The sequence below is a fragment of the Ambystoma mexicanum genome, unplaced genomic scaffold, assembly GCF_040938575.1.
Source record: "Ambystoma mexicanum isolate Mex_15411 unplaced genomic scaffold, UKY_AmexF1_1 Mex_scaf53, whole genome shotgun sequence".
Lineage (NCBI taxonomy): Eukaryota > Metazoa > Chordata > Amphibia > Caudata > Ambystomatidae > Ambystoma > Ambystoma mexicanum.
Window position 1 is genome coordinate 20773 of NW_027182470.1, and position 24831 is coordinate 45603.

The following is a 24831-nucleotide window of genomic DNA, read 5'->3' on the forward strand; positions in this document are numbered from 1 at the left end:
TCCCAAACGCGGTCAGACCCCTCGCCGGGCAGAGCCCTCGCCGGGCCCAGGCCGAGGGGGCTTGGCAAGGCTAGCAGCCCGCAAAGGCCAGGGTGAGGCTGAAGGGGCGACAGGCCTGCAGCCCTGGGAAAGGCTGCAGGGCCTGGCCGGCCTTCCGACAAGACGGGGCCTTCTGCCACCTCCCTGGGCCAGCCTCCAGAGTGGGGAGACAGTGATCTCCCAGCATCCCTTTCGGCAGAGGGCTTTGCATGAGGCATGCCATCTGTAGGCCAGGGCTCCATAGTGCAGGACAGCCAGGCCTGGAGCAGCAACAGCAACCAGCAGGCCGACAAGTCATTTTTTTTTGTTCTATTTTTTGAAACCAAAGATCAGGGGAAAGCGCGAACGCAGTCCCCCACTACCAGAAATTATGCAGTCGAGTATCCCGCATTTGGGGACATCGCAGGGGTCAGCACATCCGGTGTGCAATGGATGAGCCTCACCCTGGGAGAACCACCTTAGTGATCATGGTGTCTCCCCTGCCAGGTAAGTATGAGTTGGTTCAGGAACAGCACGGCTGGCCCCTCTTGTGTGGCACTGGAGACACAGGGTGGCATCGTGCGGAACGGCTTTCCCACAATGCTCCGTTTCCAGCGAGATTTGCATCTGGTGATGGCAGCCGGCCGCCCACCCATCGTACAGGCCCAAAAAGGGAGGGGGAAGGCCTTTTGTTGCTTGGCATTTGTATTTTTTTCGACCCTTTCTTTTTCTGCTGCAGCTCCTTCTTCTCCTCCTCCTCCTCCTCCGTACGGCTTGGCTTTTGTTTTTTTTTTTCTATCCCCCTTTCTTTTTCTGCTGCTCTTCTTCTGCTCCTCCTCCTCCTCCTCCTCCGGTCCCCCCTTTCGCCCAGGGTCAGAGGCCAGCAGGGCCCTGTGTTGTTGCGCATGCTTGCAGTCGTTCCTTCTCTGGCATAGTCAGTGTCGTCCGGGGTGCCTGCTGGTGGAAAGAGAAGCAGAAATCAATTCATGTGGGCATAGAGCAAACCAGGCCTAAGGCCTTTGGGAGCAGGGTATCGCGCCCCAAGCCCCTCACGAACGCTCCCAAACGCGGTCAGACCCCTCGCCGGGCAGAGCCCTCGCCGGGCCCAGGCCGAGGGGGCTTGGCAAGGCTAGCAGCCCGCAAAGGCCAGGGTGAGGCTGAAGGGGCGACAGGCCTGCAGCCCTGGGAAAGGCTGCAGGGCCTGGCCGGCCTTCCGACAAGACGGGGCCTTCTGCCACCTCCCTGGGCCAGCCTCCAGAGTGGGGAGACAGTGATCTCCCAGCATCCCTTTCGGCAGAGGGCTTTGCATGAGGCATGCCATCTGTAGGCCAGGGCTCCATAGTGCAGGACAGCCAGGCCTGGAGCAGCAACAGCAACCAGCAGGCCGACAAGTCATTTTCTTTTGTTCTATTTTTTGAAACCAAAGATCAGGGGAAAGCGCGAACGCAGTCCCCCACTACCAGAAATTATGCAGTCGAGTATCCCGCATTTGGGGACATCGCAGGGGTCAGCACATCCGGTGTGCAATGGATGAGCCTCACCCTGGGAGAACCACCTTAGTGATCATGGTGTCTCCCCTGCCAGGTAAGTATGAGTTGGTTCAGGAACAGCACGGCTGGCCCCTCTTGTGTGGCACTGGAGACACAGGGTGGCATCGTGCGGAACGGCTTTCCCACAATGCTCCGTTTCCAGCGAGATTTGCATCTGGTGATGGCAGCCGGCCGCCCACCCATCGTACAGGCCCAAAAAGGGAGGGGGAAGGCCTTTTGTTGCTTGGCATTTGTATTTTTTTCGACCCTTTCTTTTTCTGCTGCAGCTCCTTCTTCTCCTCCTCCTCCTCCTCCGTACGGCTTGGCTTTTGTTTTTTTTTTTCTATCCCCCTTTCTTTTTCTGCTGCTCTTCTTCTGCTCCTCCTCCTCCTCCTCCTCCGGTCCCCCCTTTCGCCCAGGGTCAGAGGCCAGCAGGGCCCTGTGTTGTTGCGCATGCTTGCAGTCGTTCCTTCTCTGGCATAGTCAGTGTCGTCCGGGGTGCCTGCTGGTGGAAAGAGAAGCAGAAATCAATTCATGTGGGCATAGAGCAAACCAGGCCTAAGGCCTTTGGGAGCAGGGTATCGCGCCCCAAGCCCCTCACGCCTTCCCGAACGCTCCCAAACGCGGTCAGACCCCTCGCCAGGCCCAGGCCGAGGGGGCTTGGCAAGGCTAGCAGCCCGCAAAGGCCAGGGTGAGGCTGAAGGGGCGACAGGCCTGCAGCCCTGGGAAAGGCTGCAGGGCCTGGCCGGCCTTCCGACAAGACGGGGCCTTCTGCCACCTCCCTGGGCCAGCCTCCAGAGTGGGGAGACAGTGATCTCCCAGCATCCCTTTCGGCAGAGGGCTTTGCATGAGGCATGCCATCTGTAGGCCAGGGCTCCATAGTGCAGGACAGCCAGGCCTGGAGCAGCAACAGCAACCAGCAGGCCGACAAGTCATTTTTTTTTGTTCTATTTTTTGAAACCAAAGATCAGGGGAAAGCGCGAACGCAGTCCCCCACTACCAGAAATTATGCAGTCGAGTATCCCGCATTTGGGGACATCGCAGGGGTCAGCACATCCGGTGTGCAATGGATGAGCCTCACCCTGGGAGAACCACCTTAGTGATCATGGTGTCTCCCCTGCCAGGTAAGTATGAGTTGGTTCAGGAACAGCACGGCTGGCCCCTCTTGTGTGGCACTGGAGACACAGGGTGGCATCGTGCGGAACGGCTTTCCCACAATGCTCCGTTTCCAGCGAGATTTGCATCTGGTGATGGCAGCCGGCCGCCCACCCATCGTACAGGCCCAAAAAGGGAGGGGGAAGGCCTTTTGTTGCTTGGCATTTGTATTTTTTTCGACCCTTTCTTTTTCTGCTGCAGCTCCTTCTTCTCCTCCTCCTCCTCCTCCTCCTCCGTACGGCTTGGCTTTTGTTTTTTTTTTTCTATCCCCCTTTCTTTTTCTGCTGCTCTTCTTCTGCTCCTCCTCCTCCTCCGGTCCCCCCTTTCGCCCAGGGTCAGAGGCCAGCAGGGCCCTGTGTTGTTGCGCATGCTTGCAGTCGTTCCTTCTCTGGCATAGTCAGTGTCGTCCGGGGTGCCTGCTGGTGGAAAGAGAAGCAGAAATCAATTCATGTGGGCATAGAGCAAACCAGGCCTAAGGCCTTTGGGAGCAGGGTATCGCGCCCCAAGCCCCTCACGAACGCTCCCAAACGCGGTCAGACCCCTCGCCGGGCAGAGCCCTCGCCGGGCCCAGGCCGAGGGGGCTTGGCAAGGCTAGCAGCCCGCAAAGGCCAGGGTGAGGCTGAAGGGGCGACAGGCCTGCAGCCCTGGGAAAGGCTGCAGGGCCTGGCCGGCCTTCCGACAAGACGGGGCCTTCTGCCACCTCCCTGGGCCAGCCTCCAGAGTGGGGAGACAGTGATCTCCCAGCATCCCTTTCGGCAGAGGGCTTTGCATGAGGCATGCCATCTGTAGGCCAGGGCTCCATAGTGCAGGACAGCCAGGCCTGGAGCAGCAACAGCAACCAGCAGGCCGACAAGTCATTTTTTTTTGTTCTATTTTTTGAAACCAAAGATCAGGGGAAAGCGCGAACGCAGTCCCCCACTACCAGAAATTATGCAGTTGAGTATCCCGCATTTGGGGACATCGCAGGGGTCAGCACATCCGGTGTGCAATGGATGAGCCTCACCCTGGGAGAACCACCTTAGTGATCATGGTGTCTCCCCTGCCAGGTAAGTATGAGTTGGTTCAGGAACAGCACGGCTGGCCCCTCTTGTGTGGCACTGGAGACACAGGGTGGCATCGTGCGGAACGGCTTTCCCACAATGCTCCGTTTCCAGCGAGATTTGCATCTGGTGATGGCAGCCGGCCGCCCACCCATCGTACAGGCCCAAAAAGGGAGGGGGAAGGCCTTTTGTTGCTTGGCATTTGTATTTTTTTCGACCCTTTCTTTTTCTGCTGCAGCTCCTTCTTCTCCTCCTCCTCCTCCTCCTCCTCCGTACGGCTTGGCTTTTGTTTTTTTTTTTCTATCCCCCTTTCTTTTTCTGCTGCTCTTCTTCTGCTCCTCCTCCTCCTCCGGTCCCCCCTTTCGCCCAGGGTCAGAGGCCAGCAGGGCCCTGTGTTGTTGCGCATGCTTGCAGTCGTTCCTTCTCTGGCATAGTCAGTGTCGTCCGGGGTGCCTGCTGGTGGAAAGAGAAGCAGAAATCAATTCATGTGGGCATAGAGCAAACCAGGCCTAAGGCCTTTGGGAGCAGGGTATCGCGCCCCAAGCCCCTCACGAACGCTCCCAAACGCGGTCAGACCCCTCGCCGGGCAGAGCCCTCGCCGGGCCCAGGCCGAGGGGGCTTGGCAAGGCTAGCAGCCCGCAAAGGCCAGGGTGAGGCTGAAGGGGCGACAGGCCTGCAGCCCTGGGAAAGGCTGCAGGGCCTGGCCGGCCTTCCGACAAGACGGGGCCTTCTGCCACCTCCCTGGGCCAGCCTCCAGAGTGGGGAGACAGTGATCTCCCAGCATCCCTTTCGGCAGAGGGCTTTGCATGAGGCATGCCATCTGTAGGCCAGGGCTCCATAGTGCAGGACAGCCAGGCCTGGAGCAGCAACAGCAACCAGCAGGCCGACAAGTCATTTTTTTTTGTTCTATTTTTTGAAACCAAAGATCAGGGGAAAGCGCGAACGCAGTCCCCCACTACCAGAAATTATGCAGTCGAGTATCCCGCATTTGGGGACATCGCAGGGGTCAGCACATCCGGTGTGCAATGGATGAGCCTCACCCTGGGAGAACCACCTTTTTTTTTTTTTTTTTTTTTGTAAAAATATCTTTATTAAGTGCTTAAAGATGATACAAGGGTAATAAATTCAATTCAATAAGAAGACTTTTGTGGCAATTACATTCCCCCCTCAAAGCAGAAGGGGTGGTTTCAATTTTACTTTGGGCATTTGGGTGGGTACATATATATTTTCTGTTCAGAGTCTGTGGTTTACAAAGTGTTCGTGTTTTGCCTGAGTAGGCTAAGAGTTCCCTTTTTCTTTATTTTATTTTTGGATGATTGCCTGGGCTGGGGGTTTTACTCAGGGCCCCCATCTTCCAGGCTGTCCTTGATTTCGTAGTCTCTTAGCAGGCCGTGGACCATCCTGCGGCAGGCTTCGGTTGTCAGCAGCTCATCATTGAGGACCAGGCGTTTCCTTGCGTAGAGGAGAATGTCCTTCATGCAGCAGAGGGTCCTCCAGCAGTTCTGGATTGCCTCTACTGTGTGGGTCTGTGCAAAGAGTCCATACAGCACAGACTGGTGTATAATGTCTTGGGGCGGGATGTGAGCACTCAACTCAGTGTTCAGGGCCCTGCGCAGTTTCCTTGCAAAGGGGCATGCCCAGAAGAGGTGGTACGCTGTTTCCTCTGCCGGGCACCCCCTTGGGCAGCTCCTGTGTGGGCAGAGGCCCCGTCTGTTCATGAATGCTCGCACAGATAGTGCCCCCCTCACCGTCAGCCAGGCGATGTCCTTGTGAGTATTCAGGAGTTTGTTTGATGCCACATTTTCCCACACCTGGGTAACTGTGGCCGCTGGCAGGTCCTCAATGGGATCTGTGGTGTCTTGGGCCCTGATCAGGTTGTGGATTGTCCTTGGGTTCCACAATGCAGGCACCACCCCCTGAAGGCCAAAATCTGCGATGAACTTTTCCATCTCCCTGTAGTACCAAGGGAGCGTCCAGTTGTACGGGGCCCTGTTTTCCCACTTGTCCCAGCCTAGCCTCCTCCATGTTGGTGTGAGGAAGAAGCGGAAAAGGAGGTAGGCTGAGTGGGTCTTGTTGGCGTTGCCCAGGGAAATCCTGACGCAGGTGCAGGCGAAGCAGGCCCGCAGTCTTGTAGGGAGGTCCGGGATTCCTTTCCCTCCTTTGCGCGGTTCCTTGTACATGGATGATCTCTTAACTCTGTCCATCTTTGAGCCCCAGACAAAGTGGAAGACCATGGCGTTGATGGCCCGCGCCTCTCTGGCTTGGAGGGGCCACGCTTGGGCCACATACTGCAGGACAGGCAGCGCATCATTTCTCAGCACCAGAGCCTTCCCTTCCATGCTCAGTTTGCGGAGACTCCAGAGACCCAGTTTCTGTTTGACCTTGGCCAGGCGTTCCTTCCAGCTTTTCAGCGCTGCCCCCTCCTTCCCATACCAGACCCCAAGGATCTTGATGAAATCCTTCTCGATTGGGAAGGGAAGGGGCTCCTGGTTGCTATCCCAGTGTCCAAACAGCATGGTTTGGGATTTTGCTGCATTTATCTTTGCGCCCGATGCCTGGCCAAAGTCTTCGCAGGTCTTCAGAAGCTCTGACACCGATTGACTGTCTGCACAGAAGAGGGTGACATCATCCATGTAGAGAGAACACTTCACCTCTCTTCTCGCGTCTCCTGGTGCCGGGATGCCTCTGATGTCTGGGTTATTCCGGATGTACTCCGCCAAGAGCTCTATAATGCAAACAAACAGAGGGGGCGAGAGAGGACAGCCCTGCCTAACCCCAGACTTTACTGGAAAGGGGTCTGTTTTCCAACCATTCACCATGACTGAACTGAATATGTCTTTATACATTACTCTAACATAACTGCAGAAGAATTCCCCCAGCCCAAACCCTCTGAGTACCCTGTCCATGAATTCATGGGAGACGCGGTCAAAGGCCTTCTCCTGGTCAAGGCACACCAGCGCTGCCCGAACCTTGCGGTCCGTGACATACTGGATTGTGTCCCTGATCAGGGCGAGGCTGTCAGCGACCCTACGTCCAGGGACCCCACAGGTCTGGTCTGGGTGGACAATCTCACCGATAGCACCCCTGAGTCTAGTCGCCATTGTCTTTGCCAGAATCTTGTAGTCCACGTTTAGGAGAGAGATGGGCCTCCAGTTCTTGAGGTCACACTTCTCTCCCTTCCGTTTGTACAAGAGCGTGATGATACTTTCTCTCATAGACTGAGGCATGCTACCACCTGCGACCATCTCTTTGTACACCTCGAGTAGGTCTGGTCCTACTATGTCCCACATAGTGACGTAAAATTCGGCTGGGAGACCGTCACTTCCTGGTGTTTTGCCTGTCTTGAAAGATTTGGTCGCAAGGTGCAGCTCCTGCAGTGTGAGGGGAGCATTCAGTGCGGCTTGCGCTGCTGGGGAGACCGTTCTTGGGATACCCGACAGAAACTTTTCTGCCTGGTGTCCCACTGACCTCTTCTCCGCATAGAGGTCCCCATAAAAGTCGGTCGCCACCTTCATTATGCCATCCCTTGAGTTACAGAGTTTTCCCTCCTTGTCGCGCAGTTCAACCAGAGGGGTGTGCGCAGTGTAGACTTTCCTGAAGAAGAAGGAGTTGCATTTCTCCCCCTTTTCCAGGTTCTCCACTTTGGACCGGAAGATGATGCCCCTGGACTCATCCCGAAAGTGCTGGCTCAGCCCTTAGTGATCATGGTGTCTCCCCTGCCAGGTAAGTATGAGTTGGTTCAGGAACAGCACGGCTGGCCCCTCTTGTGTGGCACTGGAGACACAGGGTGGCATCGTGCGGAACGGCTTTCCCACAATGCTCCGTTTCCAGCGAGATTTGCATCTGGTGATGGCAGCCGGCCGCCCACCCATCGTACAGGCCCAAAAAGGGAGGGGGAAGGCCTTTTGTTGCTTGGCATTTGTATTTTTTTCGACCCTTTCTTTTTCTGCTGCAGCTCCTTCTTCTCCTCCTCCTCCTCCTCCTCCGTACGGCTTGGCTTTTGTTTTTTTTTTTCTATCCCCCTTTCTTTTTCTGCTGCTCTTCTTCTGCTCCTCCTCCTCCTCCTCCTCCGGTCCCCCCTTTCGCCCAGGGTCAGAGGCCAGCAGGGCCCTGTGTTGTTGCGCATGCTTGCAGTCGTTCCTTCTCTGGCATAGTCAGTGTCGTCCGGGGTGCCTGCTGGTGGAAAGAGAAGCAGAAATCAATTCATGTGGGCATAGAGCAAACCAGGCCTAAGGCCTTTGGGAGCAGGGTATCGCGCCCCAAGCCCCTCACGAACGCTCCCAAACGCGGTCAGACCCCTCGCCGGGCAGAGCCCTCGCCGGGCCCAGGCCGAGGGGGCTTGGCAAGGCTAGCAGCCCGCAAAGGCCAGGGTGAGGCTGAAGGGGCGACAGGCCTGCAGCCCTGGGAAAGGCTGCAGGGCCTGGCCGGCCTTCCGACAAGACGGGGCCTTCTGCCACCTCCCTGGGCCAGCCTCCAGAGTGGGGAGACAGTGATCTCCCAGCATCCCTTTCGGCAGAGGGCTTTGCATGAGGCATGCCATCTGTAGGCCAGGGCTCCATAGTGCAGGACAGCCAGGCCTGGAGCAGCAACAGCAACCAGCAGGCCGACAAGTCATTTTTTTTTGTTCTATTTTTTGAAACCAAAGATCAGGGGAAAGCGCGAACGCAGTCCCCCACTACCAGAAATTATGCAGTCGAGTATCCCGCATTTGGGGACATCGCAGGGGTCAGCACATCCGGTGTGCAATGGATGAGCCTCACCCTGGGAGAACCACCTTAGTGATCATGGTGTCTCCCCTGCCAGGTAAGTATGAGTTGGTTCAGGAACAGCACGGCTGGCCCCTCTTGTGTGGCACTGGAGACACAGGGTGGCATCGTGCGGAACGGCTTTCCCACAATGCTCCGTTTCCAGCGAGATTTGCATCTGGTGATGGCAGCCGGCCGCCCACCCATCGTACAGGCCCAAAAAGGGAGGGGGAAGGCCTTTTGTTGCTTGGCATTTGTATTTTTTTCGACCCTTTCTTTTTCTGCTGCAGCTCCTTCTTCTCCTCCTCCTCCTCCTCCTCCTCCGTACGGCTTGGCTTTTGTTTTTTTTTTTCTATCCCCCTTTCTTTTTCTGCTGCTCTTCTTCTGCTCCTCCTCCTCCTCCGGTCCCCCCTTTCGCCCAGGGTCAGAGGCCAGCAGGGCCCTGTGTTGTTGCGCATGCTTGCAGTCGTTCCTTCTCTGGCATAGTCAGTGTCGTCCGGGGTGCCTGCTGGTGGAAAGAGAAGCAGAAATCAATTCATGTGGGCATAGAGCAAACCAGGCCTAAGGCCTTTGGGAGCAGGGTATCGCGCCCCAAGCCCCTCACGAACGCTCCCAAACGCGGTCAGACCCCTCGCCGGGCAGAGCCCTCGCCGGGCCCAGGCCGAGGGGGCTTGGCAAGGCTAGCAGCCCGCAAAGGCCAGGGTGAGGCTGAAGGGGCGACAGGCCTGCAGCCCTGGGAAAGGCTGCAGGGCCTGGCCGGCCTTCCGACAAGACGGGGCCTTCTGCCACCTCCCTGGGCCAGCCTCCAGAGTGGGGAGACAGTGATCTCCCAGCATCCCTTTCGGCAGAGGGCTTTGCATGAGGCATGCCATCTGTAGGCCAGGGCTCCATAGTGCAGGACAGCCAGGCCTGGAGCAGCAACAGCAACCAGCAGGCCGACAAGTCATTTTTTTTTGTTCTATTTTTTGAAACCAAAGATCAGGGGAAAGCGCGAACGCAGTCCCCCACTACCAGAAATTATGCAGTCGAGTATCCCGCATTTGGGGACATCGCAGGGGTCAGCACATCCGGTGTGCAATGGATGAGCCTCACCCTGGGAGAACCACCTTTTTTTTTTTTTTTTAAAAATATCTTTATTAAGTGCTTAAAGATGATACAAGGGTAATAAATTCAATTCAATAAGAAGACTTTTGTGGCAATTACATTCCCCCCTCAAAGCAGAAGGGGTGGTTTCAATTTTACTTTGGGCATTTGGGTGGGTACATATATATATTTTCTGTTCAGAGTCTGTGGTTTACAAAGTGTTCGTGTTTTGCCTGAGTAGGCTAAGAGTTCCCTTTTTCTTTATTTTATTTTTGGATGGTTGCCTGGGCTGGGGGTTTTACTCAGGGCCCCCATCTTCCAGGCTGTCCTTGATTTCGTAGTCTCTTAGCAGGCCGTGGACCATCCTGCGGCAGGCTGCGGTTGTCAGCAGCTCATCATTTAGGACCAGGCGTTTCCTTGCGTAGAGGAGAATGTCCTTCAGGCAGCAGAGGATCCTCCAGCAGTTCTGGATTGCCTCTACTGTGTGGGTCTGTGCAAAGAGTCCATACAGCACAGACTGGTGTATAATGTCTTGGGGCGGGATGTGAGCACTCAACTCAGTGTTCAGGGCCCTGCGCAGTTTCCTTGCAAAGGGGCATGCCCAGAAGAGGTGGTACGCTGTTTCCTCTGCCGGGCACCCCCTTGGGCAGCTCCTGTGTGGGCAGAGGCCCCGTCTGTTCATGAATGCTCGCACAGATAGTGCCCCCCTCACCGTCAGCCAGGCGATGTCCTTGTGAATATTCAGGAGTTTGTTTGATGCCACATTTTCCCACACCTTAGTGATCATGGTGTCTCCCCTGCCAGGTAAGTATGAGTTGGTTCAGGAACAGCACGGCTGGCCCCTCTTGTGTGGCACTGGAGACACAGGGTGGCATCGTGCGGAACGGCTTTCCCACAATGCTCCGTTTCCAGCGAGATTTGCATCTGGTGATGGCAGCCGGCCGCCCACCCATCGTACAGGCCCAAAAAGGGAGGGGGAAGGCCTTTTGTTGCTTGGCATTTGTATTTTTTTCGACCCTTTCTTTTTCTGCTGCAGCTCCTTCTTCTCCTCCTCCTCCTCCTCCTCCTCCGTACGGCTTGGCTTTTGTTTTTTTTTTCTATCCCCCTTTCTTTTTCTGCTGCTCTTCTTCTGCTCCTCCTCCTCCTCCTCCTCCGGTCCCCCCTTTCGCCCAGGGTCAGAGGCCAGCAGGGCCCTGTGTTGTTGCGCATGCTTGCAGTCGTTCCTTCTCTGGCATAGTCAGTGTCGTCCGGGGTGCCTGCTGGTGGAAAGAGAAGCAGAAATCAATTCATGTGGGCATAGAGCAAACCAGGCCTAAGGCCTTTGGGAGCAGGGTATCGCGCCCCAAGCCCCTCACGAACGCTCCCAAACGCGGTCAGACCCCTCGCCGGGCAGAGCCCTCGCCGGGCCCAGGCCGAGGGGGCTTGGCAAGGCTAGCAGCCCGCAAAGGCCAGGGTGAGGCTGAAGGGGCGACAGGCCTGCAGCCCTGGGAAAGGCTGCAGGGCCTGGCCGGCCTTCCGACAAGACGGGGCCTTCTGCCACCTCCCTGGGCCAGCCTCCAGAGTGGGGAGACAGTGATCTCCCAGCATCCCTTTCGGCAGAGGGCTTTGCATGAGGCATGCCATCTGTAGGCCAGGGCTCCATAGTGCAGGACAGCCAGGCCTGGAGCAGCAACAGCAACCAGCAGGCCGACAAGTCATTTTCTTTTGTTCTATTTTTTGAAACCAAAGATCAGGGGAAAGCGCGAACGCAGTCCCCCACTACCAGAAATTATGCAGTCGAGTATCCCGCATTTGGGGACATCGCAGGGGTCAGCACATCCGGTGTGCAATGGATGAGCCTCACCCTGGGAGAACCACCTTAGTGATCATGGTGTCTCCCCTGCCAGGTAAGTATGAGTTGGTTCAGGAACAGCACGGCTGGCCCCTCTTGTGTGGCACTGGAGACACAGGGTGGCATCGTGCGGAACGGCTTTCCCACAATGCTCCGTTTCCAGCGAGATTTGCATCTGGTGATGGCAGCCGGCCGCCCACCCATCGTACAGGCCCAAAAAGGGAGGGGGAAGGCCTTTTGTTGCTTGGCATTTGTATTTTTTTCGACCCTTTCTTTTTCTGCTGCAGCTCCTTCTTCTCCTCCTCCTCCTCCTCCGTACGGCTTGGCTTTTGTTTTTTTTTTTCTATCCCCCTTTCTTTTTCTGCTGCTCTTCTTCTGCTCCTCCTCCTCCTCCTCCTCCGGTCCCCCCTTTCGCCCAGGGTCAGAGGCCAGCAGGGCCCTGTGTTGTTGCGCATGCTTGCAGTCGTTCCTTCTCTGGCATAGTCAGTGTCGTCCGGGGTGCCTGCTGGTGGAAAGAGAAGCAGAAATCAATTCATGTGGGCATAGAGCAAACCAGGCCTAAGGCCTTTGGGAGCAGGGTATCGCGCCCCAAGCCCCTCACGAACGCTCCCAAACGCGGTCAGACCCCTCGCCGGGCAGAGCCCTCGCCGGGCCCAGGCCGAGGGGGCTTGGCAAGGCTAGCAGCCCGCAAAGGCCAGGGTGAGGCTGAAGGGGCGACAGGCCTGCAGCCCTGGGAAAGGCTGCAGGGCCTGGCCGGCCTTCCGACAAGACGGGGCCTTCTGCCACCTCCCTGGGCCAGCCTCCAGAGTGGGGAGACAGTGATCTCCCAGCATCCCTTTCGGCAGAGGGCTTTGCATGAGGCATGCCATCTGTAGGCCAGGGCTCCATAGTGCAGGACAGCCAGGCCTGGAGCAGCAACAGCAACCAGCAGGCCGACAAGTCATTTTCTTTTGTTCTATTTTTTGAAACCAAAGATCAGGGGAAAGCGCGAACGCAGTCCCCCACTACCAGAAATTATGCAGTCGAGTATCCCGCATTTGGGGACATCGCAGGGGTCAGCACATCCGGTGTGCAATGGATGAGCCTCACCCTGGGAGAACCACCTTAGTGATCATGGTGTCTCCCCTGCCAGGTAAGTATGAGTTGGTTCAGGAACAGCACGGCTGGCCCCTCTTGTGTGGCACTGGAGACACAGGGTGGCATCGTGCGGAACGGCTTTCCCACAATGCTCCGTTTCCAGCGAGATTTGCATCTGGTGATGGCAGCCGGCCGCCCACCCATCGTACAGGCCCAAAAAGGGAGGGGGAAGGCCTTTTGTTGCTTGGCATTTGTATTTTTTTCGACCCTTTCTTTTTCTGCTGCAGCTCCTTCTTCTCCTCCTCCTCCTCCTCCGTACGGCTTGGCTTTTGTTTTTTTTTTTCTATCCCCCTTTCTTTTTCTGCTGCTCTTCTTCTGCTCCTCCTCCTCCTCCTCCTCCGGTCCCCCCTTTCGCCCAGGGTCAGAGGCCAGCAGGGCCCTGTGTTGTTGCGCATGCTTGCAGTCGTTCCTTCTCTGGCATAGTCAGTGTCGTCCGGGGTGCCTGCTGGTGGAAAGAGAAGCAGAAATCAATTCATGTGGGCATAGAGCAAACCAGGCCTAAGGCCTTTGGGAGCAGGGTATCGCGCCCCAAGCCCCTCACGAACGCTCCCAAACGCGGTCAGACCCCTCGCCGGGCAGAGCCCTCGCCGGGCCCAGGCCGAGGGGGCTTGGCAAGGCTAGCAGCCCGCAAAGGCCAGGGTGAGGCTGAAGGGGCGACAGGCCTGCAGCCCTGGGAAAGGCTGCAGGGCCTGGCCGGCCTTCCGACAAGACGGGGCCTTCTGCCACCTCCCTGGGCCAGCCTCATATCCATGTCATATCCAGCCTCATATCCATGTAGAATCGATGGTATTAAATCATTATCAGGTCAAAATGTAGTTTTATTAAAAAAAAGATTGATTTATAAAGACTGCTCTTTAACTGCACAGAGCGGTCTTTCTAAATGGTACTGTCATGCCCCTGCCGCTGGGGCTGACAGGCACGGGAGAACAGGTAAGTGTTGATGTGTGTGTGTGAGAGTGTGTGTGTTTTTTTGGGGATCAGGATTTCTGGGGTGGGGAGGGAGGTGGAGGCGGGCGGGGGGTTTGGATGGTGTAACCCCCGATTTAGAAGTCATCCGGCCAGAAAGGGAGTGGGTGGGAGGGCGAGGCAAAGGGATGTTTTCGCTTATTTTCAGGATGCCTAAAATCAGCCAAATAAAATCAGTCTTTTTGTTAGGCGACCTATAAAAAGCGAAAATATAACATAGAACCAATAAATCATGATCCCACGTATAGTACTCCATGCAGGACGCCTCTTTCAATGCATGAAAGTAGGTTACTATAACAAATAAATAAAAATCCGAACTTGTTGACCTATGGGCAAGAGGTGGCTAATTAAGCCAGCAGAAATGTTAACAAGCTGGGTGATACATGGGAGGATAAACTATCGAATGGTGGGTGACACATTATGCTAGTTTCATTAATTTGGCGGTAGGAAAATAACACTTATTCTAGTGATCCATAAGCCATTCTTTCTGTGCCTAAGCATGGTAATAAGAGTAGGAGCATTAACAGCATTGGTGTGATGCCAAACAAGTAATTACCAAAGGCAGAAATAAAAGTAACAGTAAAGGGAAAAAGAAAGGCAGGGAAAAAAAATAAAGAATAAAAGGAGCGAAGACCGAATGATGCCTGCAGGTGCTGGGGCAGAAACACACACTGCATTAACTGTGGTTGGGAATATTTGGGATTTAATGGGGTGGAACATGCCCCTTCCCTGCTTAGCGAGATTAAAATGTATGGGGTGCAGGAGTTAAAAATACCCATCACATGATCCGTAATTATGCCTTGGGCAGTTGGGGAATTTATGTTGTGGCACCGAAATCAATGCTGCGGTCACATCCGGTAAATTAGTAGTGGTTTTCCGCATCATCAAAAAGGTGAAGTCGTCTCTATTTTACCCCGATATTTGACCACAAAACCAATGTTTACAGTAGGGCACTCCAGTTAGACCCCCTTCTCCCCAAGGCAAGTTGGGTGCTCGGGCCTGGGCAGCTGGGAGGGAGGGGAGCCAGGCAGTCAGTATAGGAGGACCCAGCCTCACAGCTGGACGCCCACTGCTCTAGTTCTACCATGGTACAAACACAATGCATATAAGAGGACTTGTAAGTAATGTGTAAAAACTCCACTATATTGTGGGAAATGGCTTACGGCAAATGGTAGCGGGGGGGTGGTTAGGCTCATCTAAAACTGACAAAAGGCTCCTCTGTAGGATGTCAAGTAAGGAAACAAATAGTTTAATATTGCCACTACACAGAAATTGTGGGTGGGTGAAAAGGAGGAATTGTAGGTCAGCCTTCGGAGCATAAAAGGTACATCAAGATTAAAGTAGGCGTGGACTAGAACACCATTGCCTCAATGCGAAGGGCTTTAGATAAGTTAGCCAGGACATTGTGAAATATGCAGTTCTGTCAGACAACGGCTGTAGTGTAGAAACGGGAGAGGAACAGCTAATAAGTTAGGAATGGGCTGGAAGTAAAGAGATTGGAAAGCATAGGACGGGGGAAAGTGGTAAAGAGGTGTGGTGCAGGGAAGAAGGTTGTCAGTGGGGCAGTGTTTGGAAAGAAACAGTAGAGGACTTGTTAATTTGCTCAAAGAATGATACAGATCGACTCAACCGTATTCATGGGCCAGTGGGTAGAGCTCAAGAAAACTGAAGTAAAATTCAAATAGACAAAGATACAAAGGGAGGCTTTGCAATGTAAAGAAGATCGGAGAAGAGACAAGGAGCTTTAAAGGGGTTGTATCGCCCACGAGTAGTAAGCTAATGATGGAAAAGGACTCGGAGGCGGGCGTAAAGTCTTAGGAAGAAGAGAACAGAAATAAATGAGAAGGCCATGTAGAAGGAAGGAATAGAGGGAGAACTACATGTAAACTGCAAAGCAAGGAGGGTGCGCCAGCACATGGGGTGGTTAGCCAGGGGGGTCAGAAGAGTATGCAGCATTAAGGGCTTCTACTCTATTAACAAGGAAAGGGACTGAAGGGAACGGCGTGGCTGGCTCAGGACAATCAAGGAATGCGCACAAGTTCACTGAAGAGCGGAGGACCATAAAGAACACCACAAAAGGGGTGGTCGGCTAACAATTTGTGTTATATACTCCATGGTCTCGAAAAAGCAAATTATCTGAGGGAACACCACCACAAGGGGTGGCTAACTTTGGGCAAACATGCGCACTAGGTGCTCAATGTTCTCTAAACAATAGAGGATACTAAAGATCACCAAGAAAAGGAGTGGTCAGCTAAAAATGGTGTCCTGTACTCAATGTTTGGAAGAAAATAAAGGATAGAGGGAACGCCACCTCAGGGGGTTTGTGGTTTGGGGCAAACGGGTAATACACACTAGGTGCTCACTGTTCTCGAAACAACAGAGGTTCATAAGTAATGCCACTGAAATGCTGTTGGATCCTCAGGCACACAGGTTGGGCCCAGCACAGTTCCTTTATTAAAGTGGTGGTCAGCAAACACAAGGTGGGTCCCGGTTTATAGTGACTTGTTTGACAGTCACTATTTCGACATACCAATATGTTGAACCAAAATTGCGAAATGATTTTTTTGAATGCCTCTTTAAAAAAAAAAAAATTGGGGGATCCTCCCCTAAACCCCCGTTTTTTTTAAAAACATCTCTTTTTTTTGCTAACTATACAAAACTAAACCCTATAAAATTAAAATTCGTAGAAAAAAATTCTGCAATTTTGGTTCGACATATTGGTATGTCGAAAATGTTTTCGAAATATTGACTGGATACCGGGTTATATACCCTGTTCACTACAAAGCAAACAATCAGAGGCAACACCATTGCAGTGGGTGGTTGAGTTGGGGCAAACAGGGAAAGGGCACTAGGCGATGAATGTTCTCTAAACTACAGAGAATCGTGAACGCCATGTGTAAAAGGTGAAGAACTCTGCAAAAGAAGAAGGGGAGAAGTCGACACCTGGAGAAAATAGAATTCTGCAAGAGGTCAAGGCACCTGGGGGATTGAGTAACTGCGCAAGAGGTTATGACACCTAGGAAATGCATGGTTAGGAGGTCTAGACACTGAAGGGTGGCCGCTGTTCGTATGAGGAGATCCTCGGGAGGGGTCAGGCAGAACCCTGATGTTGCATGAGGGGTCAGGACGATAGCCCAAGGGTGCCAGCTCAGGGCAGAACCCTGATGTTGCATGAGGGGTCAGGACGATAGCCCAAGGGTGCCAGCTCAGGGCAGAACCCTGATGTTGCATGAGGGGTCAGGTCGATAGCCCAAGGGTGCCAGCTCAGGGCAGAACCCTGATGTTGCATGAGGGGTCAGGACGATAGCCCAAGGGTGCCAGCTCAGGGCAGAACCCTGATGTTGCATGAGGGGTCAGGACGATAGCCCAAGGGTGCCAGCTCAGGGCAGAACCCTGATGTTGCATGAGGGGTCAGGACGATAGCCCAAGGGTGCCAGCTCAGGGCAGAACCCTGATGTTGCATGAGGGGTCAGGACGATAGCCCAAGGGTGCCAGCTCAGGGCAGAACCCTGATGTTGCATGGCTGAAACGGAACACTTCCAAGTTATCTTCTTCCACAGAACTGAAAAAGAGATGGGGGAGATGGGGCCAGTCTTATTGTGAGATCAGCATGAGGAATAAAAAGTGTTTGGAATATCAATTGGTGTACAAGGAACATATGTGTGTATTGGTTTGGGAAAGGGGAAAGGTTGCGGGCGGGGGGAAGAAAGTCAAAAAACAAAATATTTAGTAAGCGCTTCTACAGCTGAGAATATACTATTTAGGGTGCGATTCGTGGCATTTTGTGCACGGTTCAAAGTGACTTTGCACTGCTGACAGACTCCCTGATTCATGGAACTGTGCAAAGTGTATTTTTGCAGTGCAAAGTCGGTACAAAATTCATTTTTTGCAGTACAAAATGACTTTGCAATGACTTTGCACTGCTAAATACACTTTGCACAGTTCCATGAATCAGGGTGTGTGCCAGCCGTTCAAAGTCACTTTGAACCGTGCAAAAAAAATCCATGAATCGGTCAATAAGTGTGGCCCAAAACTACCACAAGGAGAAACCAAAGAAGCAAGAAGCCATAAAGATGTGCAAGAGCCAAGGTGTCATTTGCATTGTGGCAAACGATGTTTGAAGGGTATAGGGTACATCACACATTCTGAAGCCACTCCAAGGCAACCAGGAGTTATGTAACGGATAATGGACATTAGAATTACAGGGGCGAATATCCCGGATGACTTTGGAGATATTGGAAGGCAGATGCAGAAGATTGACGGAAAAAACAAGGGGGCCCGGACAAGATATCAATTTTAAAAAATAGGGGGCAAATAACAAACAGGGAGCCAGCGGGGATATGGGGGAGGAAATACATAGTGAAGTAAGACTAACATTTACAATAAAGGTTACCAATGCTCTTTGGGGCCAAGGAAGATTTTATCTTCATGGGGATACAAGAAACTTGGGAGCAATCATCGACGACTTGTGGGCTGTAACTCCCCCCACCCACACGAGTGGAGCTATTACAGGGACCAAGAAGGGGTCGTGAAGGATGGTGAGGGGAAGTCTCTGACAGCGGTAGTCCCTGGAGAGTCATGGCAGGTTGAGACAAGTAAGGGGGTGGGGGGAGGGTAACTAATGATTGTTGAGAGTTGGGCCTTGGAGGAACTGGGTGACAGACAGGGAAAACCAATTGGATAAGAGGCTAGGAAACATCAGGCAAAGTAAAGGCGGCAGAAGTTGCAGGTCAAGTTACCTAGGAACAAGAAATTGGCAAATGTTAAGCAGCTGGGAAAACAAGTAGACCTCTAAATAGGCAGGCGGCTTGGGAAAGCAAGTGACGATGTAAGAGGTCTGGAGACCTGGGAAACTTAATAAGGGTGTAACAGGTCTAGAGACCTGTGAACACGGAGGAATGGCATACGAGCTTGAGAGACCCGGGAAACCCAGTAGGAGGTCATAGGCCTTGGGAAAACTGAGGAATGGTGTAACCCATGCAGAAGAGGTTGGGTATGTGGGGACGAGGGCACTGTGATGGGAAGGACCCCAGGTCAGCGTAGAAGACAGTCTGTGGTTTACACGGACACGTGCAAGTTATCTCCTGCCTAATAAAGCAGCTACGGCTTTTCCTACCCACAAAATGTGTCCCGTTTATTGATTACAAGATGGTTCGCAGAAGGGGTGGCATGGTTGGGAGTTCCTGTGGTGGGAGCAAGGATATTTGTTGTACGAGGCGCGCGGACAAAGGATCGGGCTGCACGGGCAAAGTGTAGATTGTCTCTGATATGGTTTAAACAGAGGGGCCAGGTCACACAGAGGCAAATGACACAGGTTTCCCCAAACAGGAAGCAGGCACCGGAGCACCAAGCACATGCCATTTTGCACTGCAAGGGGGATTGTTCTTTTTACAGGAAATGATACAGACAAAGTGGTACATTTAACATCTTTCAGCTCGAGGACGTCACAGCTTGGGCACATGTAAGAGGAACAACAAGAGGAGTTTCAAGGGCACGATGATCTGCTCAGCCACAATGAAGAAGGGGCTGGATTGGCTCATTGTGCAGGCCACGGCTTCTGACAAGGAGAAAAAGCCAGAGGTTGTGCCACCTAAGGAAGATTGCATTCCGGATACGCTGTTAGCTCTGCAACCATAATTGGTCTCAATTTCGCCCCCCACCCACCACAGTAAAAGGCTTGGAGAGAACAAACCTTGTCTGTGACAATGAGTTGGAAGGCAAAGAAGGGATCTGCGTAAACAACAGAAGGGAGAGACAAAGGGGCCGATTCATGGAACAAACGTGCGCCAAAAATCGCAGCGCAAGCAAGCGCAAGGAGGCTCAAGTGTGAGAAAGCAAGCGCACGCGTGTGATTCAAGGAAAGCGCTGCGCTACTTTCCCACTTGTTGTGCGCCAAATCCGTGCATGGCGCACGCTGGCGCACACGTCTCCAAAGCGTACATAGCACGGCGCACATAACAAGAGTAGGCGGAACAGGGGGCGTAACACGCGGAATGGGGAATAATGCGTGAAAAAGAAGGCGTAACTGGGGAAGTACTGCAGGGAACTACACAGAACGCCAACACGCACGCGAACAACCCGTATTCATGGATTCGAATACGGGAAACCCGCGCATGGCAAAAGACGCGCACAGGCGTCAACGTGTCCGCCACACGAAGGCAGGCAGAAGCGTCCCCACACACAGTATAAATGTGCGCGCAAACAACAAACACGTATATACAGCTACGATGAATGCCCCATTTGTCGCAGCACTGATCGTGGGACACCGCAGGAGGAGGAGAATAGCCAGGGCACCACGGACAAGCCTTTTTGGGATGCCTGATGACCAGGTCTATGGCAGGTATAGGTTTTCATCCTCGACCTGGTCAGGGAATCGGAAGATGACCTAACACCCCCCACCCTCTGCTCCCAAGCATTGAGCTCCTTGGAGAAGGTGCTCAATGTCCTGCATTCTTTGGCCACTGGGTCTTTTCAGCGGACTACTGCCAAAGTGGGGGGGTCTCACAGGCCACGCAGTCACGCTGCCTACACCAGGTCTTGGCAATCATGACTGCATGCCCCTCAGTCCGCAGGCACACATACATGCCCAGAACACCCGCAGAAAGGCAGGCCGTTGTCCAGGACTTTTACAGGGTGGCACACTTCCCCAAAGTGCTCGGTGCCATAGATTGCACCCATGTGGCCCTACGTGCACCTAGGGCCACTGAGCACATCTACCGAAACCGCAAGCACTGGCATTCCATCAATTTACCGGTGGTATGAAATGCAATGGGAATCATCACCTCTGTCTATGCAAACTACCCTGGCTCCACCCATGACAGTTTCATATACAGAATGTCTGCCCTGAGACGGGCCCTGGAGGCTGGCCAGCATGGCAACACATGGCTCCTAGGTGAGTACAAAATGCCCGTGCACATGCATGCATGTCACACACACACACACACACACAAATACACAAAACCCAATAATCACAACCATTATCACCTCATTGGGGGACAGTGCCTACCTTCTGAGCAACCACATGATGACTCCAATCCAGAACCCCACCACACCACCCCAGGTAAGATACAACGCGGCCCATATTGCAACCAGGGCCATAGTGGAGCGCACATTCGGAGTGCTCAAATCACGCTTCCGCTCCCTTGACCGCTCTGGCAGGCAGCTACTCTATGCACCCCCAGTAGTGTGCAGGATCATTGTGGCAGCATGTGTCCTGCACAATGTAGCAACAAGGCAGGGCGTACCGGTGGACATGGTGGTGCCCCCACATCCCCAACCACAGGCACAGGCGCTGCCCATGGGAGGGGATAGGGTACGTGGCGAGGAAGCACGGACCCAGCTTGTGGCCAGATTTTTCACCTAAACTCCCCACCCTGCGGAGTCCACACAGGCCTGGCACATACCAGATGACAACCTTACCACCCTGAGATTGTTGCCATGGAATTGCCACATTGTGTGCATCCATAGCTACTTAAACACAAGCAATCCTGTGTGAGCAAAAGGCACACAAGCAAGGTGTGAATCACACAGACCTGCCAAACAGGCCATGACTATCAAGGTATGTCACTCAAACCCTCCAAAACCACAGCATGACATGGCAAGCAATAGCCATACACCAACACAGTAACAATAAGGTACGCATTGCCATGTGAAAAATGTAAATTGGCATCAGACAATGATGCCTGACATGGAATCAGATAAAATGACTGACCAACAACCTCCCACCCAAAATAAGTCATAACCAAATGCATTCCAAAAGAGTTAGTTGAAACATAACAATGAATGCCTGTCTACATGCACAATGTGCATTGCAAAATCAGCACTGCAGCTACTGTGTGCCATGTCCACCTCCTGCAACACACTGCTCAGCGCACAGCACAGTGAACAGCCATTGTGTGTGATGCACACCCTGAGCATGACATCTAAGCGACAAACTACATAAAAAACCAAATTAGGCATGTACAGGATCCACAAATGGTCAGAGAACATGTGCTGCAGGGACACAGTGGGCACCAGAAGGCAAACAGAGTGTACACATGGACATGGAAGGGTGGTTGTACATGTAGTGGATCATAGTGCGAGCGTGTGGGTCAGTAGGGACATGCACTCAACATATGCATGTGCAATCAAGTGACCATCAGTGTCGTCTACACATCACATGTGAACATTCACCATGTATATACTCCAGCATGTCAAACCACAACTATCCCCTCACACTTGAAAGGTAAACACTACACATGAACAGGCATTGATCAGCAGAATACATCATGTACATAGGAAAGCACAATTACAATTTCAGGGTGCCCATCACACTGCAGGGCAAGGCAACTATCAACAACAAAACACCCCCCCTTCCCTCACAAATCACCACGACCCACTGAACAACTGCATCAGGGTCATTCATCGTACATCCTTGAATTCCACTTTGCCACAGGATCACCCTTCCCCTTTGTCACCATCTCCCACCTAGTGTGTAAAAAGTTGCCAGCACCCTCAGAGTCCACCTAGATTTGCAAAAGCACAAAATCCAAGAGAACTCAAAACAGGACAACACAGAAGCCAAGCAAATACCCTGCAGGCAGTAAAACAAACCAGAACAGCCTCCAGTAGATGACTTCAAGTAGCAGTATGCCACAAAGGCCAAGTACGACCACAATGATGTCAACAACCAAGGTAGCACAGTAAAACAATGTCACTACAGGATCTGAACCATGTGTGGTACATAACATAGAATGATGCAACACAAACAGAGGTCTACTGTCACAGCTCCCGTGTACAGGCGCAGGAGTGGCACAAAACAATCACCCCCACCGTGGTCTGGGTGCCTGCAAGGTCTAACTCACACAGGCCTCTGAGACCCTGGAGGAGAAGGAGGGTCAGGGATATGCAGTCGGCACAGGCATTGGCATACTGTATAATGGAAATGAGGGGCAGGAGAGGGGAGTAGGATTGACACAGGAAAGTAGGGAATGCACCAAAATGTAGTACACACATTAACACATACACAAATTGACAAAACTTGATCACATGCACATAGCAGCAAATTACTCAAATGGAAGTCAAAGAGAAACTTATCTCCGGGGTGAGTGCTGGTCTCCTGCCTGCACACTCTCCGGTCCGGTATCAGGAGCAGTTCAATGCTGCAAAGAGAGCCACAGTTAATAATCTGTGTGTGCCCAAAACACACAAACACACTACCAAAAATGCCCCAAAGTAACAAAATACACTACAAACAGACAAACTTGTGTGGATGCTTCATACCCATACGTAACATTACCCCTCTGATGGTTCATACACAGTCAATGCAGTAAGTCAGGCACCGGTGGGTACGTGGCAAATGCAATACCAATGTGTCACGATTCCCACAACATGCAATGTTCCCTGTGTAAGCAGACAGACACATATAGCAAGGTCTGACTTCAGAACAAGTCCTGTACCACCATGACCAAAATAAAGTAGCCAGTGCATGTATCAATTTCTACTTGGAAATGAAATGCACTGCACCCGAGTCTGTCCCTTGCTGTCTGTCCCTGTGAGCTGCTTCATTCCATGTCTCGGAATGCTACATGGATAATACAAGTGCTTCAATGGACCATGGTGGACCGGAGGGTATGTGCCACTGCCCCTGCAGGTGCCCCAGACACCTTTCACATCAACTAGCCATCAGTCCATTAACACATCTGAGCTGTATTGTGCGCTTCTACACCAATATTTGTCCAAGTTCACCGTCAGTGCTGCTACTAAGCATGCATGTTCAACTGGCCAGGTGGAAGGTTTGCTGTGTTGTGACCTCCCTGTGCTGCTCACCTTGCCTGGAGTCCGTTGAAACACGTCATCGATTTTCGGATGTATGATCGCAATCCCTGTGCCTCTGCCTGCGCACACATGCGCATGTCGGCAGCATCAAACGTGTCCTGATTCCAGATGTCCAATGGCCCATTTCTGCTGGCAAAGGTGGTCTTGAGGCTCATCCGCCTGCAGAAATTGCATGAAACACATGATTAATGCTTAATATTCATCTGTGTGTGCCTCTTCAGGCATTACATGACTGGACCATGTCAGAGACGTACATCAGAAATCACACCATCAGTCCGTCTTTCACAGCAACAGTGTGGAACACACTATCTACGGCATGATTTGCAACAAGCACATGTTCATTAAAGATAAGAAACATACTACACAATGCATAGCAATGAATGTACACATGAATCATTAAACACCCCATCTAGCAAAAGAAGAACAGTGGACAATTACACCCCAATCATCCTCACTAGGGGTGTTAACACAAGTTCCACAGCAGCAGACATGCCACAGATATGGCAGACCATTGCCCTTGTGTAATAGGCTGTTACACCGAACCATCCTTGCGAGCCCATGGATAAGGGAAGCAGGAGTGGCATATGTGAGTCAAGGATCCCAAGCAGCAAACACATACACAAGACAAGCTTGAAGAGCCCAGCTGGAACAGACAGTGGGTGCTTTCAAAAGCCACAAAGCACCACACCGTCACATGAAAGCACAATAGACTAGCACTTTTAAACTATATTAAATAATTACACTAACTATGAAAAACCTACTTTACCTATTTAAACTAACTATCAAACAGAAACTTAACTAACTAAACTAAAAGAAAAATAAAAAATGGCCACATACGACCAGGGGGGAGGGCACCCAGGAGGGGGAAGGTACAGGGTGCTGCTCAACACCCACATGCGATGATGCGGAGGAAAAAAAAAACCTCCATGGGCTCAACGCCTGCAAAACCCGACCTATGTGGGAGATAGATTGTCGTCCGAGTCTGGCTCTTCCTGGAAATGAGGACGTGGCACAGGAGCATGACCACGCCTAGCCGCAGCTTGCCCCTCTTCGGCAGCAGGTCTGCCGGACGGGTGAGCTTGGTTCTGTGTGGTGATGACATGTAGGTCTGCATGCAGAACCTCCCGTGATACACGTGCTTCCTCTCGCAAGGCCTGGCTTGACAACCGCTGCACCTCCCGGCAAGCATGTAGCTCAGCCCAGATGGTACGCTCAAGCTGTGCCAACCTCTCTTCTGCCTGCACCCTCTGGGACATCAGAAGGACACCCAGAGTGGATCGGAGGGAAGCATGCTCCTCCCTCAGGGCCTTCATGTGTGCCTCTGCGTGAGCAGCAATTGCTTGACGCAGAGACGACATTTCAGCCTAGCTTGCCCTGTCTGAGGCCGCCATGCTCAGCCTGAGCGAGCGGGACGTGGACCGTGCCGCCTGCTGCTGGAGAAGCACCTGCCTAGCAGGGGGAGCAGAGATTGGGCCACACGCTCCATGCTCTCAACGATGTTCTCCATTGCT

General features: G+C 52.8%; 7 non-coding genes and 2 pseudogenes across 7 annotated transcripts; all 9 read right to left on the bottom strand.

The window, feature by feature from the left end:
* Positions 1 to 369: 369 nt before the first annotated feature.
* Positions 370 to 533, bottom strand: LOC138562512 (U1 spliceosomal RNA). The gene has a single exon (XR_011299324.1). It is a non-coding gene; the product is annotated as a U1 spliceosomal RNA (small nuclear RNA).
* Positions 534 to 1446: 913 nt separating this feature from the next.
* Positions 1447 to 1610, bottom strand: LOC138562513 (U1 spliceosomal RNA). The gene has a single exon (XR_011299325.1). It is a non-coding gene; the product is annotated as a U1 spliceosomal RNA (small nuclear RNA).
* A 905-nt stretch (positions 1611 to 2515) lies between these two features.
* On the bottom strand, positions 2516 to 2679 carry LOC138562514 (U1 spliceosomal RNA). The gene has a single exon (XR_011299326.1). It is a non-coding gene; the product is annotated as a U1 spliceosomal RNA (small nuclear RNA).
* A 913-nt stretch (positions 2680 to 3592) lies between these two features.
* Positions 3593 to 3756, bottom strand: LOC138562519 (U1 spliceosomal RNA). The gene has a single exon (XR_011299331.1). It is a non-coding gene; the product is annotated as a U1 spliceosomal RNA (small nuclear RNA).
* Positions 3757 to 4669: 913 nt separating this feature from the next.
* On the bottom strand, positions 4670 to 4807 carry LOC138562523 (U1 spliceosomal RNA; annotated as a pseudogene).
* A 3582-nt stretch (positions 4808 to 8389) lies between these two features.
* LOC138562515 (U1 spliceosomal RNA) lies at positions 8390 to 8553 on the bottom strand. Its single transcript, XR_011299327.1, has one exon. It is a non-coding gene; the product is annotated as a U1 spliceosomal RNA (small nuclear RNA).
* Positions 8554 to 9466: 913 nt separating this feature from the next.
* LOC138562522 (U1 spliceosomal RNA) lies at positions 9467 to 9604 on the bottom strand (annotated as a pseudogene).
* Positions 9605 to 11300: 1696 nt separating this feature from the next.
* On the bottom strand, positions 11301 to 11464 carry LOC138562516 (U1 spliceosomal RNA). Its single transcript, XR_011299328.1, has one exon. It is a non-coding gene; the product is annotated as a U1 spliceosomal RNA (small nuclear RNA).
* Positions 11465 to 12377: 913 nt separating this feature from the next.
* Positions 12378 to 12541, bottom strand: LOC138562517 (U1 spliceosomal RNA). The gene has a single exon (XR_011299329.1). It is a non-coding gene; the product is annotated as a U1 spliceosomal RNA (small nuclear RNA).
* Positions 12542 to 24831: the final 12290 nt, after the last annotated feature.